The sequence below is a fragment of the Gekko japonicus genome, unplaced genomic scaffold (genome assembly GCF_001447785.1).
Source record: "Gekko japonicus isolate JY-2015 unplaced genomic scaffold, Gekko_japonicus_V1.1 scaffold2207, whole genome shotgun sequence".
In the NCBI taxonomy this organism is placed as follows: Eukaryota; Metazoa; Chordata; class Lepidosauria; order Squamata; family Gekkonidae; genus Gekko; species Gekko japonicus.
In genome coordinates this window covers 149,507-163,643 of record NW_015160899.1, presented here as the reverse complement: position 1 = coordinate 163,643, position 14,137 = coordinate 149,507, and the positions used below count along the sequence as shown (strand labels likewise).

The 14,137-nt window shown below is 47.7% G+C and overlaps 1 protein-coding gene across 1 annotated transcript in view; it reads left to right on the top strand.

Moving 5' to 3' along the window:
* Positions 1-14,137, top strand: part of GTF2F2 (general transcription factor IIF subunit 2) — a 131,689-nt gene that overhangs the window by 70,108 nt on the left and 47,444 nt on the right. The window lies entirely within an intron of this gene.

Below are 14,137 nucleotides of genomic sequence, written 5' to 3'. Positions count from 1 at the left end.
TCATTTGTTTGCTGGCACAACATCTTCCGAGTGGCGGGGCTTCTGGGCACTTGAGTGGGGAAGGTTGCTTACCTCCCTTCTAATTCTCAGAGGAAATCTACTTCCACACTAGATGTTCACTCTAGCGTTTCCACCATTAAATCAGTTTTAATTAAGAATCCAAGCAGTGGGGACCCAGAGCAGCTAACAACACTTCTTCTCCGTGCCTCCATGTTATCCTCATAAGTGCCACTCCGTGAGGTAGGTGAGGCTCAGTGTGTGCGACTGCCCCATAGGGTCACCCAGCGAGTTTCCGGATGGGGGTGGAGGTTTACACCCGGGTGTCTCGGATCTGAGTCTAGAACTTCAGCTGCTGAATTCTCCTGAACAGAATGGCCTGACCCTGCTTCCTGAAGAACAGGAGAGTCTGAACCATTTTATTTATTTTAAATATTTTTAAACCTGCCTTTCTCCCAACACAATTGGGACCCACCATGGGTAACAATACAGCAATAAAGCAATAAAATAATTTAATCTCCGAGTTGGGAGAGACCCCCCCTCCCAGGGTCATCTAGTCCAACTGCTTATCAATGCAGGAAGTTACAACTATAATAGCTCAAATACTTTGGCCCCCAAATGAGAAGGGAGCACTCACTGGAGAAGACCCTGATGCTGCTGGGAAAGACTGAAGGTGCAAGAAGAAGGGGACGGAAAAGGATGAGATCGTTAGACAGTGTTATCGACGCAACGAACATGAAATTGAGCAGACTCTGGAGCATGACAGAAGACAGGAGGGCTTGGCGCAATGTGGTCCATAGGGTCACGAAGAGTCGGACTCGACTGTGTGACTGAACAGCAACACAACTGTAATATATCCAACAAGTAAATCAATACCCGAAAACCTTCCAATGATGAAGAACACAGCACCTCATGAGGGAGACTCTTCCAGTGTCAAATGCACCTGGCCATCAGGAAGTTCTTCCTCAAATTTAGAGGAAACTTCCTTTGCTGCAGTTTATATTCATTAGTCCGAGTCCTGTCATCCAACATGACTGAAAACCTGCATGCCCCATCCTCCGCCTGGCATCCCTTTAAATTAAATCAATGTAACTAAAAACAAGCCAATTAAAGCCAGAATAATCAGTGCCTGGAAAGATATTTCAGTACACCATATAAACATGTCCTTAGCCTCAAAATTATCCTTCTAAATAGTGCTTTTGTGCAGCCTCTCTGAAAAGTCAGGGGAGGCGGGCTCTCCCCGCCACCTCTGAGAGGTTGTTTTGGAGCAGAGGGGTGACCATGGGGGGGGGGACTTGCATGTGGGTGGCAGCTCATCAGTCCCTCAAGGTATGAGACTGAAAGAAGGTGATGGGTAGAACCAGGCTGGAGCAGGGACTGGCCCTGGCAGTGCCACAGGCCCTCCAGGAACCGGTACCAATGCTGGTGGCACCTGCGCTGGCAGAGCTTGCCTGTTGGGCGATGAGGCTGGGCAATGAGGCATAGGATATCCAGCATCATCTCCTGCATCTCCCGCCGCAACTCCTCTTGTTCGGCTTGCATCTGACATTGCAGCCTCTCGAACTGGTCTTCACTGCTGATCTGCCTCCCCACATCATAAACAGTCTCCCTGTAGGGCAAGTAGTCGTAACAGCTCCTGCTCCCCGGCTGGGGGGTAGTCACCCACAACTCGCGCATGTATGGGTCCCATACAGGTACTCTGTACTCCGTGCCTCCACTCGGTCCCGTGATGGTGATGGGAATCTCAGCCGTTGTAGCCGGGATCTCCTCCGTCAAGGTGGTTGGCACTTCCACACTGTTCCCGTCGCTCATTGTGAGGTACGAGGGTCACAGACTAAAGACGTTCTGACATTCTGTCAGAATCTTGCCAAAAACAGTCCCAACAACATTCCTTAACTAGGATCAGGTTTATTGAGCAGTATAAGCAAGTCAATCTGGTTACACAGTCAGTGTCAGAACTGGAGTCCCAGGCGGGAAAGACACAGTTATACAGAATTTGAACTGAGCCCCCTGATGCAGGTAAGCCAATAAGCAAAGCAAGAAATTGTCCCTAAAACTAACAAGCTGAGGTTCCCAGCAAAGCCTGCAGAAAGAAGCGCCAAGGACATTCGTTTGAGCTACAAGATAAGACAGTGAGTGGGAATCGAAAGACAAAATACCAGAGGCATGAAGAAGAGTTTCATCTGTCCCCCCCTCCCCCACCTGCTATGGCAGCATAGCTGACACTATGATATGTAATTCAATGTCATCGTCTGACAAAGTGTGCATGCAGACGACAGCTCACACCTTGAATGAAACTTTCTTGGTCCTAAAGGTGCTCCATCTAGCTCCCAATTATAGCATTCTGCACCAACTGGAGTTTCCAAATTGATTTTGAGGAGATCAGTGGTACAGTGCATTACAGTAGACTAGTCCTTATTTCACTGTGGCCTGGATCCAGGTAGCTAAATTAGCCACCTCAAAGTAAGGGGCCATTTTTCGGGCTAGGATGAGTTCGAAGAAATCCGTTTTTTGCAACTGCATTAACTTGCTTGTTCAACAATAATGTTGGTTCCAGTGCAACCCCGAGGCTCTTAACTGAGTTGACATGGGTCAGCTGAACCCCATCAGAAGTGGGGAGTATCCGTGTCCTTCAAGATCTCTGCCTTCCCAGCTAGCATTACTTCTGTCTTTCCATGATTTAGTTTCAATTTGTTCACTCATAACCATTTCACAACAGCAGCCAGGAAATAAGTGCTTTTCTAAATGCCATATGGAATTCTAGTTACAATTCTTTCAGCCGGAGCATCACACAAGTAGAAGATGCTAAATATCCTTTTCATTTGAGTGGCTTGCAGAAAAGGTAATGGGAAGATGCACTGAACACCCGCCCTCTTCGTAAAAGACAGGAACGTCTTCTAAGAGCTGAATTACAGGCTAGGTTGGAGCTGGAACTGGAGCACTCGTATGCCTAATTGTGAGCCGCCCTGAGCCCGCGCAGCAGGGAGGGAGGGCTATAAATTGAATTTATAAATAAATAAATAAAATAAATTAGCATTCCATAAGTCTCCCCATGCCACCTTACTCTGTGTGGCACAGCTCTTCCTTACCTTGTTTTATTTTTGCTTTCCCCATTAGCTGATCCCTGAGTCACCCGTGGAACAGACTTCGCTTGACTCCTGTTGTTTTTTTACCTCAGCCATGAAATGGTGGTGTTGGAAAGTGCCGTCAAGTGCCGCAGCTGACTTATGGTGGCCCTGGTGGGGCTTCCAAGGCAAGAGGCGTTCAGAGGTGGCTGGCCATGGCCCCTGTCTGGACTCCCTCAGTGGTCTCCGACCCAAGTGCTAACCAAGGCCGACTCTGCTTAGCTTCTGAGGTCTGATGAGATCAGGCAAGCCCGGACCATCCAGGTCAGAGCTGCCATGAAATACATCTGGAAAAATCCACAGAACTTCAGAGATGCTGCCTTTTTAAAAATTGTCCATATTTTGCTAGGCTGGGACAGCTCTTCTCCTAGCCAAGGTAATCTGTGCTCCCCCAAAACAGTGGAGACATAACTGCTGATTTTTAAAAGTGAAGAGAAAAAAGGAGAATGGTTTCCTGTGAAAAGGCCTGCACTGAAAGAAGTACCAAAACTAGACCAGCCCCTGCTGTATTTGGTTATTCTTTTTGGATTGCATTATAAAAAAGAGTCTCTCTCTCTCTCTCTCTCTCTCTCTCTCTCTCTCTCTCTGTGAAAATAAGTTCCACTACGCATAGATATGGTTGCACCGATTTCCAGATACAGGCGCCCCCCCCGGCAGATCCTACAAGGCTGTTGCACAGGTCAACACCGTCTTTCTCTGGCTGAGTGTGAAGTCTACTGAGTGGACCCCAAAACAGGACCCCTCCCCCCAAAAAGGTTGTGTGTACCCAAATATAATGGCTAGGATTTTATATGATTCTTTCTTATAAGTTTTAAGTACTGTAAGATGGTTTTGGGAACCAATTCTGAGTGGAAGTAGATTTGTAACTATAAGACCATAGACATCCCCTAGCAAGAATTGGAAATACTAGTTGATGGTTTTAGAGTGCATTTATGGAGGAATTAACATAAAACCAAGTGTCTTCAGGCCAACTCCAGACCAACACAGCCACCCACCTAAGTATATTACAGTGTGACCTTTCAATGAGGAGCATGTTTAATGTGTTTTTTAATAGCCCTGTTTGAAGGACTTCTTACTGACATTGCATCGCTACCCCCCCCCCAAACTTGGCTATGCCATTATTAAATAGTATGTAAAGAACATTGGATTATCACTTAAACTGACAAATGGCTAAAACACAAACAGGAAACTCCGTAATTTGATTTGGTTTGTGTGTGTGTATGCACGCGTTCAGCTGTTTCTCTTTTGTGGGCTCTTTAAAGGAATGAGAAGACTCAGCTAATCTCCTTGTATGTAGCTGAGCCAGTGCATAAGCTTGCAGGCAACCCACCCCCCCCGTGTCTTGTGGAGCACACATGATGGTCTTCAGACACACAGTGCCGATCCCTGTCCACTTCCTTTTTCCTCACACAACAAGATGGCCATTCTCAAGGGGTGGGCTACTGAGGGCAATGAATCTGTGGTGTGGTGAGAGGGGAGAAGCTGTGCGCACCCACCGGTCTCAAGGTTGGTGGGTGCTGGGTATTCTCTGAGAAGTGGTTGCAAGGGAGGTCTTCGTATAGCTGGGGGTTTCAGCAATATGGTGTGGTCTGCGTGGGTTTTTGCAAGTCTGCTTCATTATTGATCTCCACAGTTTCCTGTGATGTTTTGATTAGGACACAAGTCTCCTCTCCATCACCCAGCCGCAGTGTCGGTAAACTTCCCGTTTGTCAGGTCTTAGCTCCACTCAGAACCATCCATGTATGTGCTGGTCTTGCCAGGTGACCCGGGTTCTGCTTTGTTTTGCCCTTTGCCTTGACCCTGCGCACGCACACACACACACTCGGCACACGTGGGCTACTTGGGCAGAGCAGTCTGCAAATCTGGCTACAGTATGTTTTAACAAAGCTACAGCTAGATTCGAGTCCAGTAGCGCCTTCAAGAACGACAAGATTTTCAGCGTGCAAGCTTTCAGGAGAGAGAAGTTTGCTGAAGGGAGCTGTGACTCAAAAGTTTATACCCTGAAAATGCTGCTGTTCTCTTAAGAGGCAGCTGGGCTCGAGTCTCCCTGTTTCTTCTGCAGACCAGCATGGCCGCCCTCTGAAAGCAACCAAAGGAAAACACAAAGGCCGATGAAGCCGAACAGTCGACCAGGGGTTGGAAAGCTGAAGAAATGCGGAAGAGGGCTCTGGGCTGGCGGCTTTCGTGAAGGCATCTGGTCCCTTTCTGCCATCTCCTGATGTTTTCTATGCCCCCCCCCACTTTCCCAAGCAGTGAGAAGGTCCTTTGGGGGGGGGGGAGCACGGGAGACCTATGGCATTTCTGTAGTACTTGTCTCCCGCCGCCCTGGCCGTTTCCTAACAATCAAGGCTTATCCACAATCATTAAGAAGTATCACTGCTCCTTTGGCATCGGTTCTTCCTCCCCCTTGTGGCTTTTGACCACACCCATGTGCCTGGCACAGATGGGCATCCCTGGATTCCAGTCTCATGACAGCGCTCCCTCTCAAAAGGATCTAGCCTCCTGACTAGTTATAACCGATTGTCTCTTCCTTAGAAAAGAGAATAAAGTAAAGGTAAAGGTTCCCTTGCTCGAAAGCCAGTCGAGTCCGACTCTAGGGTTGCGGTGCTCATCTCCGTTTCAAAGCCGAAGAGCCAGCACTGTCCGAAGACGTTTCCGTGGTCATGTGGCCGGCATGACTAAACACCAAGGCGCACGGAACGCTGTTACCTTCCCACTGAAGAAAAGAGAATAAAAGCTAGTAAAAAATCTCCCCAGACATAGAAGATTAACATTAACGTCACTAACTATTGTTAATTCTTGAACCATTTCCCAGTACACGTTTCTGCACATTTCTCCTCCAGTTTTTTAAAAAAGTCCCTGTGAGTAATTTCCCTTCAACCCATGATCAGTTAGCAGTGTAAAAGAGGCCATGTTCGTTTCTTAAGTCAAGGCCATTGTTTCTTTCTCAGGTTTGTAACAAGAGTATTGGGAAGCATTGCTTTCAAAACAGACCTGTGGAAACCCAAGCGTCTCCCTGCCTGCCCCAAAGCAGTGCATGGACCACTAACTCACAGGCTGGGGATACTCAGATGACTCTCCTGTCTAATAATCAGTCTCTAACACGCAGCCAGCCCACTGACTGAAGAGAGGTCAGAAGTTTCACTTCTTCCAGGTGTCGAGTAGAAACCTTGTATCCTAGCTAGGCAAAGGCCACTCAATGTTATCTTTAGGGGTTTTATTTAAAAGCAGCCTGATTACCCTTGAAATGATTAAATATAAGAATAATAACAGTCACACAAAAAATACTGGCATATTTCAATGGAATGAGAAATAAAAAAGCGTACATGTGATCTTATTCTGTCTTAAATTTAAGAGATAAAATACAATTTTTCAAGGTTGGCACCAAAGCACACTAAGAAGAGATAAGATTTGGAGTTTAAGTGTGGGGTCACCTTATATATATATATGCCCAATTATGAGAACCTCAGTTGACTCAAAAACATCTAATTCGTTTCCTCAGAAGACGTGACGTAGTCCCCGCTGGGCACGGGGTGCCCTTCCCCCCAGAACAATCCTTTCAAACTGTGCTCTGCTGAGGGTAGGGCTGAGTCTGGGCATGAGGCCATTGTGTAAATCAACTGTCTCTTTCTCAAGGATGGAACAGTGAGAACCCTGCTGAAATGGTAAAAAGCAGGTACACGTGCAAATTTGAAAACTAGGAGAAAATCTGCAGGCCTGCCATTCAAGAAGTTCATAGCATTAACAGTCAGAGTCCCTGAGAGGTGGTCCTTCTTGCTCATCAGTACTCCAGGAACCTGGATGACAACACAAACTTAAATTTTCATAAAGCCTTGATCTCTTTGACCAGTTCGAACAAATCCCGATAGGCTCAGGGTGGCTTACAGAGGCAAGGCAAAACCTTGCCATAATAAAAACATAATATACATAATGATTTAAAAACATATAATACATCTTTAAAACATCCTAAATTAAAACATGGTGCTCAATAACTTGCATAATTCCAGAGATGGCAGATCGTAGGTCCGAAGTTCCGAGTGGTACTTCCCACGGCTCAATATTAAGATGTTCCTCAGGGCTTCGTCCAAAACAGGTGGTGGTGGTATAGTAGGGGCAGCGGCTCCTACTCAAAGGCCTGGCGGAAGAGCTCCATCTTGCAGGCCCTGCGGAACTGCATAAGATCCCACAGGGCCCAGATCTCCCCTGGGAGCTCATTGGAACAAATTTTTTACATGCTTCAGTAGCAGCGGTCGGCAAGTCTCTCTGTGGTCTTCTTCCTTCACAGCTAGTTCCTTATTCTCTTCCTTCCAAAATGAAGTTTGCTTACACTTAGTGCTAGTAGTGTGTCATCTTAGTGTCAGTTCGTGTACGTAGCTTCTTCTCATCCGAGGTGCTCGGCTCCTGTGGCATTGAAGACTGTTTTAAAGGGCTGTTGTCAGGGCAGACCTCCCTCCTTCGATCACCGCAACTGGCGTTGGCTGTGCCTGAGAGGGCAGCACCGGGTTGAGTCTGGCGGGCGTTGCCAGGAGTTCACGAGTCAAGCTTGCCATAACTGGGCTTCTCGTCTACAAGTTGCCCTCTGGTGAAGGGCCCTCACGGCCTCCTAGAAAATGCTGCCCCGACTGCCACCTTCTCTTCTGCCTTTCATCTGCCCCTCAGCAGTAGCGGTGCTTTTGGTTTGGAATGGGCGGATGGAAGAATCTGTTTCTTCAGCCCCGACATTCAGCTTGCATTTCTCCTCTAGGAATCCCTTATTCTTCTCTTAGGAATCCTGGAGCCATTTTCCAAGGTTGTGATCCTGTTGACACTCCTGGAGCCATCAGTCCTAGTCTGAATCTCAAGCCTTTGGCTTCACTCCCAGCATTGGTGGCTGGTCAGAGGCCATCTCTGCTTTTGACCACTGGAGCCTGGCTATTCAGCATATTCTTGGGAGTCTGATCAGGGGTGGTATCTACTTCTTTCTTGAACCACCGTGTTTCCTGGACCATCCCTTGGCATGTTAGATAGAACCTCCTCCATCTATGCACATTTCATCTTGGGGGGCTGTGGGGTCTGACCTTTACCCATCTCCTACGAACCCCTCTTATTGACTTTGCAACCTTTCCCAATCATTTCCTTGGTTGTTGGTTCATCCACCTGTTACAAAGCCTTCCACTCTGCCCAGTAATTTAGGACCTTCAAAGAGAGGGTAGATGCAGTGTAGATTCTACATCCCATTCCATCTAACTTCCTATTATCCTTTTTTCTATGGGAAATCTGCCCAGTCTTGCCCAATGACGCTTCCACAATAATGGAATTTGGGGGTGGATGATGGGAACAGAAACCTGAAGTCCTTTTACAGGTTTTCAGTAGGCTTCATGATGGGTGGCACCAAGGCTGGTTTTAGCCAAGCACCATTTATCCACTTCAGCTGCATTCAGACATCTCACCGGTCTCCTTCTGTGCTACTAAGGAGGGACAGCGTGTCTCCTTCCCAGCACTGCAACCGCTGGATTTCCCAGGCTGTCTAACTGTGCTTCCAGTTGGTGATGAAGCTGCCCCATATCATATCTGGGTTCATCCCACTAGAAAGCCACTTCTTTGGCTTTCTGTAGAGGAATTCTGCTTCCTCAGCTTTGCAGAGCTTCTGTCTTGGCCCAGCAATCCACATTAGTTAAACTTCATGCCCTTGGCATGTGGGCTAGAACTGGTGCCTCCTTTGGGCAAGTGGTCTTTCACTCTCCCTTTGTTTGATTCACCTGTGCCCACCTCGAGGTTTGTCAGCTTGCTAGTCTACATCCATCAGTGTGATGTGCAGTGACCACAAAGAAGTAAATACAGGTGGCTTACCTGGAGCTCTTTTTCTTGAAGTTGTTGCCCGTGCATTCAAAAAAGCCGCCCACCATCCTTGCAACTAGTGCTTTTAACTTGTGGCATAATCTTTACATTTCCTGGGAGGAACTGAGGGGGAAGGGAGGGGGGACTCAGACTCTTCTCAGCATGTGTCCAGGGAAGCTGCCCAGGGTAACACTGGAAACTAGCTTAGTGGTTGTTTTGTGCAGGTACAAAGCCCTTCAGTAGGAATGCACATATGACCATTCAAAAAAGAGAAAAGTTTATGGGTAAGCAATCTGTTGTTCCAAGGGCAGGGTTGTTTCCCTTTGGGGGCAGTGTGGGGGGGGAGCACTGAAGACTTGAGAGCCAGTTTGGTGTAGTGGTTAACTGTGCGGACTCTAATCTGGGAGGTCCGGGTTTGATTCCCCACTCCTCCGCTTGCACCTGGCTGGATGACCTTGGGCAAGCCATAGTTCTGACAAGAACTGTCCTTGAAAAAGAGCCGTTTCTGTCAGAGCTCTCTCAGCCCCACCTACCTCACAGGGTGTCTGTTGTGGGGAGGGGAAGGGAAAGGAGTTTGTGAGCCGCTCTGAGACTCCCTTGGGTAGTGAAGGGTGGGGTAGAAATCCAATCTCTTCCTCTTCTTGTGGCATTGTGGAATAGTTGCTTTAGTTGCAATTGTATATGTAAAGCACAGGTGGAGCCAAAAAAGCCCTGAAAAGGTGACCCTAGCCAAGGGGAGGGGCAGGGAGGGAATATCTGGCATGCTTTCATCAGAGATCCCCCCCACACCACTTTAGGCCAACCTCGGGATACAGCCAGTCATAGTAACTGGGCTCCATCATGGGGATAGACAAGCGACTACTGTTCTTGATTAAAAATCTGCATTCTGGAAACACCTGTCAGATTAGATATTCTAAGAAGGGGGACCTAACAGCCAAGATCCCCATTAACGTGGGAGTTAAGCAGGGCTGCATTCTTGCGCCAACCCTGTTTCACCTCTTCTTAAATGATTTAGACCCCTTTATGAGGAGTATTGATGGCCATTGCCCTAAACTGGGTGAGAGGCATGTCCCGTTACTTTTGTATGCGGACGATGCTGTCCTGCTCTCTCTCTCAGAAATGGGGATGAAAAGGATGCTTGCACAAGCTCTTGCTTATTGCAATAAGAACAAGTTGTCCCTGAACTTCGATAAATCCAAAATCATTGTGTTCGAGAAAAGTTGGAAGCCCATTAAGTGGGTTATACAGGGGAAAAAAATTGAACAAGTCAAAAGCCATAGATACCTGGGCATCTATTTCAATTATACTAACAGCTGGGCTACACATATTAAAGAAGCAGTTAAGTCATCAACTAACAACGCCCTTGCTATTGCCCGTTTCTTTTACACCAAAGGACATCAATATATTCCCACTGCTCTTAAAGTATTTAACCATAAAATACCTGCCAAACTGCTTTATGGTATCCCAATTTGGGTCTCGGCTTGTAATGAAGCTGTAGAACGTGTTCAATCTAAGTTCCTGAAGAAAATCGTGTGGCTACCAGCTTGCGTACCATATGCAGCTATGTGCCTGGAGACAACCCAAAGACGGTTAATTACGATGGCATGGACCATAACCTTCAAATTTTGGCTGCGCCTTCATTTTAGATCTGGCCCAAACAGTCTTGTGGTGCACATGTTAACTGAATCCCATCTATCGACTTGGTTGATTAATATAGAGGAAAAAAAATTCTATAATCGGCTTTAGTTTTGATGACTTGGTACTTTTGTCTGAGCAGAAGGCTTTCGCCTTACTCAAACAAAGACTCCTCGATATAGAGGTGCAAGATCTGAGAAGACTTGCGCACAGACATTGCTCTCCCGTGAGTATGGGACTTTCTTTTAGCCATATTTCCTCAGGATACCTGGCAAGACTGATTCAGCCCCATCTTCGTAGGGCTTTCATGCTAGCACGGTTCGACGTCCTTCCCTCAGCTGTTCTATCGGGAAGGTTCAACAAAATTCCCTATAAAGATAGATTGTGCCCCTGTGGGATGGGGGAAATCGAATCCATTGGACATGTGCTATTGTACTGTAAATTCCACTGTGACATCCGTGTTGTTTATATTGAACCTGTGTTGGACCCCCTTTTGGGCCAATCTGATGAGCATAAAATTAGTTCTTTATTGTCTTCGCATAATATAGAAATTCTGGAACCTGTAGCAAATTTCTTTTATGAGGTATCTAGGAGGAGAGGCTCATATTAAGGCAATTCGAAATGTGATACCCCTCCAGCCTATCTTGAGGCTCTATGCTGCATGTGTATTTGATATTTTATGCCAATAAAGGTATTGTATTTGTATTTTGTAACTGGGCTCCAAACGGTCAACTATATAATGGCAGAGTTTGCACTTTTGTTCAGTGCAGTTTACCCCGCACTTGAAGGAACGGGGGTGGCATGTGGAGTTTTCTTCCGTCCTCTGTTTTCTCCCCACAGTAACCCTGGGGCGGTAGGCGAATGGCCCAGGATCACCCAGTCAGTTTCATGAGAGCTGATCAGGGGTCTTGTGGGTCCGGGTCCTGCACTCTCGCCAGGGTGCCATAATGTCGCAGGAGAAGGTGAAGGTAGTGAGGTGGCAGAATGGGCTGCACTACTTAACTGGGCAGGGTGGTGGTGGGTGGTGATGCTTTTCAAAGTTCCCAGTGTGACTGACTTCACACAGACGTGAAGGGCTTGGATAGAGCTTTTTGTCTGGACCTGCCCACTTCTCTCTCCTCCTCCTCCTCCTCCCTTGCCCCCTCCTGTCCACCCTTATTGCTCTGCCACAGCCCGGTTTCCTGCCTTCCCAGTCACACTTTGCCCTCATTCCTCCCCCTGGGTTGGTTTGTACATGTTGTGCAGCCTTTAAAAATGGGACGTTTGCATGCGAGCAGGTTATTGTATGTGTGTGGGGTGGTGGTGGAGGGGAGTCAGTGCCCTGTAGAGTTTTTTGGTGACTTCTTATATTATTTTGCAAACTTGGGGATTATTCCAGGTTCACAGGAATACATCTATGCCCTCCATATTTGGCTCTCTGTGGGATGGGCACCCATCAGGATTGTTTCTGTGACTGGAGAGGATGTGGGAGAGCTCAAGCCGGTCTTGCTGCCTGCAGCTGGCTCCGGTGTGGGCCCTGGGACTCTGAGCTCCACTGAGGCCTCCTGAACGTGGGGAAGGATGTGGTGTGGTGCTTAAGAGCCGGGTTCAACTCCCCACTCTGCCGCCACCTCATGTGTGCTGAGTGACCTTGGCCCAGTCACCTCTCTCTCTCTCAGTCTTACCTGCCTCATAAGGGGCCTGTTGTGGGGAGGAGAAGGGAAGGTGATAGTCAGCTGCTTTGAGACTCCCTAGGGTAGAGAAAAGCAGGGTATGAAAACCAACTCATCTTCTCCTTCTACTGTCTAAGGGGCGTTTTGTTGTCATCCCAAAGCTGGGCGGTGGTGGAACGATTTGTCTCTTCCTGTTCGCACATTTGCTCCGTGCTGAGAGGTTCCTTCTGGCAAAGAGGGGCTTCAGTTGTTCATAGAAGGAACAGAACAGAGCAGCATGCCAGTTTCAGCATTATTATGCTCTTCTCTCGTGGGAGGGTAAGGCTGTACATTCACAAAGACTTGCACACGTTTTCTTGCCGATCCGGCACAGACGCACCAAGCTGTTCCTGGATAGTCTTCATAACCGTGTCTGACTCACAAGGAGACAGAAGTGCTGGTGTAAGGCTGGCTGTCAGTCTGCATTAGAGAGCCCAGTCTTCTCTGGCATGGCATGGCATGGCATGGCGTTTGTTTGCTGGGGGGGGGGCTCCAAATCATTCCTGAAAAATCCTTGATTCTGCAGAGGGACAGAGGAGTAGTCATGGTTCTAGAGGAGGCTCTGATGTCATTGGACTGAATTGCGTCTCAGCTCGATAACAGCTTTCACGGGAGACGGTCTGGGAACCCCATGCAAAAAAGGACATTCCCTGAAAGGAACTTCTTTCCCCACCCCTGGTGCTTTCAACAAAACATTCAGAGGGGTGTATTCACAGCTTTAGTTTTATCTTTACCTATTAAAGGTTTCTGAGCACGCACTTTTTGGGTGTCTGATGTTCGAATATTGCTTATAGACTTATACCTGACGGGGCTCCCTTCTACTGTAGAGATTGTGGCCTGGAAAATCCCCCACTCCCCAGGAATCCAGTGGCTGTTCCTTACCCCACTCAGGGCTGGTGCTGGATTCCTAGATGTGGTAAAATTTGAAGCGAGGACTTCCCAGTTTACTCACTCAGCCACTGTATAGTACCGGTTTGATACACACAGCATGTTGATATTTGATCACTTGCTACTGAAATCTGTTTCTTTGGAAGTCCCTGCTGTTATTGACCCCGGGTAAAAATGATGTACTTTGGGAAGTTTCCCAACTCTCAGATTGCCAAACTTGGAGCAAAATTAGGTGTTCTCAAATAATTGTGCCTCTTGATACATCCATCACTCAGTTTGATTCTGTTCTAGCTTCCGGGAAATTTCACAGATTCCACTGACTTGCCCCTCCCACCTGGCATGTGCATGAGATGCTAGCCTGGAAGGAAACCATAGAAGGGGGGGGGGGTATCAGGGACACCGTGGGGCAGCTGTGGGGTCCGCCCCCCCCCCCCCCCCTTCTTTTAAAGATTTTGGAGCTTGGTTTGGTGTAGTTAAGTGGGCGGACTCTAATCTGGGAGAACCGGGTTTGATTCCCCCACTCCTCCACTTGCACCTGGCTGGATGACCTTGGGCAAGCCGTAGTTCTGATAAGAGCTGTTCTTGAAAAAGAGCCATTTCTGTCAAGAGCTCTCTCAGCCACACGTACCTCACAGAGTGTCTGTAGTGGGGCGGGAGAGGGAAAGGAGACTGTAAGCCACTCTGAGACTCCTTTGGGTAGTGAAGGGCGGGGTATAAATTCCTCCTCCGCCTCCTCCTCCTTTCATTAGAACCAACAACTGATGTAGGAGAAGGAAATTGCCTTTTTGGTTTTTTGATTCTGAGGTTGCTCAGATGCAGGATTAGAATATTAATGTATAGAAACAGGGAGCCTATTAATATGTTGCAGCTTAACCTCTGGATTTAGCCCTTTCATAGTAACACTAGCTGAGGCTCCAGAGTTTTCCTTTGCAAATAAGAGCCATGCGGGGCCCCACTTCAGACAGGCCTGTGAAGCAGAGGAGG